Here is a 3550-nt window from a genome sequence, read left to right as displayed (position 1 = left end):
TGAGACTTGTGGTCGTCACTGCATCACAACGTAAATGAATGTTGGGTTTGTTGTTGTTTTTCTACTTACCCAGTGTCAGAAGAACTCATGGATACCATTTTTATGTCTGCGTGCAGTTTGGAGATGATGGAAGTTAGCATACTGTTATCTTAGTGCATTTGTTGGAAGTCTCCAGGTCAGAGTATGTGAGCGGAGCGTGCCCATTTGACTGGAGCGCGGCCTTCTCGCTCCAATAGCGCTCACTTCACGAGCTCAGGGCAAGCCCGGCCCAGCATGCATTTGTAGTCTACTTGTGTGCTGCTATAGCCCCTTGCTCTAGCTTCTGTCATGGAGTTCGCTAAATATTTTCATAAAGAAACTGATAAAACACACAGGTGCAAAATCAAGGTGACTTACGAAGATGAGGAGCAGGAGAGGGAGTGCGGTGATGTAGTGTCCACAACTAAATAATCATTGTGGAATCTGAAAAGACACGTATCCCGAAAGCATGATGGTGTACTTACTATGTGCACATCTAACATAAAGGAACGAGGTGGGTAGCTAGCTAAGTGTGTCATTGTAGCAAAGTATTTATAAATAAAAAATCAGATCTCTTAAAAGTTTCGTAAATTGTTTTCTATTATCTGTACAATAGGCCATCATTGATTTTGGCCCAATAGGCCTGGCATATTCTCACTTTCAAGGAGCTTTCTGTTTTGATTGGGTTATTTTGCCTGAACCTTTAGGCCTACCTATATATAAAAAATACAAGAATAAAAACATCTCTGCCCAGCCTGGCAAGAGTGGCCAAAAGGGTGTTTACCATCCCAGTGGCTCTGCAAGCGTGGAGAGGATATTCTCTGCTGCTGGCCTGCTCTCCAGGCACCAGGCATGAGCCTGAAGCAACAGACTGGCCAAACTCGTGTTTCTAAAAATGAATTAAAAAGCACAGCCTAATAAGGCATTTTTCGTTTAATTTGTATTTAATTCTAAGTTAGTCACAGCCTATATGCGCAATTTATAGACTATAATGATTTAATACAATGAAATGTTGTTTAAATGCTGAGCCCTTTATGTCCCCACCAGCCTAGTGTTGCACTCGCAAATGCTTCACTATGTATTTCTTTGTAGGCTATAGCCTTGAAATAATTAAAATAATATAGCCTAAATAATTCATTTTTGTTCCTTCTTAGGTTCCCTGTCTGGCTCTGACCTATTTAGAGTGTTTATATGCTGTTTAATATGACATGTAGCCTATTTGAAATGATGAGTGCTTCTTACGTTCACCTTTTCATTCAAATCATATGGTTTGGTTTCAATACTTCAAACGAAATGGTAGGTCCAGGTAGTCACAAAAATAGATCGTGTTGGTTAAATAAATTGTGATTTTAATGAGTGGAGTGAATTTGGAGCAGCAGTTTATTTTCCTGTGAGCAAAGAGCAGTTTTTAGCAGAGCAGTTGGAAAGGACATGGAGCGCCAGAGTATGCGCAAGTACTGCTACATGGAGCGGGATTTCCGACTGCTCACATACTCTGCTCTAGGTAGTACAGTAGCCAGCTCCTCACAAAAGCAGGGAAATACACCTAACTACTCTACAGCTGGGTGTGGTTGGTCATTTTCAGTGCCTTCAGAAAATATTCACACCCCTTGACTTTTTCCACATTGTTCTGTTACAGCCTGAATTTAAAATTGATTACATTGAGACTGTATCACTGGCCTACACATAATAAAAAATTAAAAGCTGAAGTTTCTTGAGTCAATAAGTATTCAACGCCTTGGTTATGGCAAACCTAAATAAGTTCAGAAGTAAAATGTCACATAATAAGTTGCATGGACTCACTCTGTGTGCAATCATAGTGTTTAACATGCTTTTTGAAAGACTACCTGATCTCTGTACCCCACACATAGAATGATCTATAAGGTCCCTCAGTCGAGCAGTGAATTTCAAACAAAGATTCAACCATGAAGACCAGGGACGTTTTCTAATGCCTCACAAAGGGCACCTATTGGTAGATTGGTTAAAAAAAAAAGCAGACATTGAATATCCCTTTGAGCATGGTGAAGTTATTCATTACACTTTGGATGGTGTATCAATACACCCAGTCACCAAAAAGATACAGGCGTCCTTCCTAACTCTGTTGCCGCATAGGAAGGAAACCGCTCAGGGATTTCACAATGAGGCCAATGGTGATTTTAAAACAGTTTAATGGCTTTGATGGGAGAAAACTGAGGATGGATCAACAGCATTGTAGTTACTCCACAATACTAACCTAAATGACAGAGTGAAAAGAAAGAAGCCTGTACACAATACAAATATTCCAAAACATGCATCCTGTTTGCGATAAGGCACTAAAGTAAAACTGCAAAAAGAAATGTGCAAAGAAATTAACTTTATATCCTGAATACAAAGCATTATGTTTGGGGCAGATCCTCTTCAGGCTGTTCCTCTTACCACTTCATATTTTCAAGCATGGTGGTGGCTGCATCATGTTATGGGTATGCTTGTCGTCGGCAATGACTAGGGAGTTTTTTAGGATAAAAATAAACGGAATAGAGCTAAGCACAGGCAAAATCCCAGAGGAAAACTTGGTTCAGTCTGCTTTCTAACAGACACTGGGAGACAAATTCACCTTTCAGCTGGATAATAACCTAAAACACAAGGCCAAATATGCACTGAAGTTGCTTACCAAGATGACCTTGAATGTTCCTGAGTGGCCTAGTTACAGTTTGGACTTAAATCGGTTTGAAGAATTTAAAAAAGAATAATGTGCAAATATTGTACAAATATCCAGGTGTGCAATGCTCTTAGAGACTTAACCAGAAAGACAGCTGTAATTGTTGCCAAAGGTTATTTTAACATGTATTGACTCAGGTGTGAAGACTTATGTAAATGAGATATTTCTGCATTTCATTTTCAATCAATTTGCAAAAATTTCAAAAAACATGTTTTCACTTTGTCATTATGGGGTATTGTGTCTAGATGGGTGAGGAAGGCAAATCAATTTTAACCAATTTTAATTCAGGCTTTAACACAACAAAATGTGAAATAAGTCAAGGGTTATGAATACTTTCTGAAGGCACTGTATAGTCTCACAAAGCTATACATGTTAATCGATATTTTATAAATTAGTTAATTTTACTGATAATCATTAGAAACGAGATTCTGTCCATTTCCTCATTCTGTCCCGTTGCCGCACAAAGATGTATAGAGATAACGTTGTATCTGTCCCATTATGGCGTCTGTGGGCATACGGGCAGCGCCATTGATAGATACAACGTTGCGATCTTTATGCGACAACTGGACAGAATGAGGAAGTGAATCTCATTTCTTATGATTATCAGTCAAATTAATTAATTGATAAAATATTGTAAAACTATAAATTACCAACCACCCAGCTTTGGAGTAGCTAGGTATATTTCCCTGCTTTTGAGAGGAGCTGGCTACTGTATCTGGAGACTTGCAGTAATTGTGCTAAGCTAATGATATGCTAACTTCAATGATCTCCAAACTGCATGCAGAGACCTAAAAATGGGTTCATCTGACTCTGGGTAAGTAGAAAAATGACCTA

This window comes from Coregonus clupeaformis, chromosome 16 (assembly GCF_020615455.1).
Source record: "Coregonus clupeaformis isolate EN_2021a chromosome 16, ASM2061545v1, whole genome shotgun sequence".
NCBI lineage: Eukaryota > Metazoa > Chordata > Actinopteri > Salmoniformes > Salmonidae > Coregonus > Coregonus clupeaformis.
Note: the sequence above shows the minus strand (reverse complement) of the source record.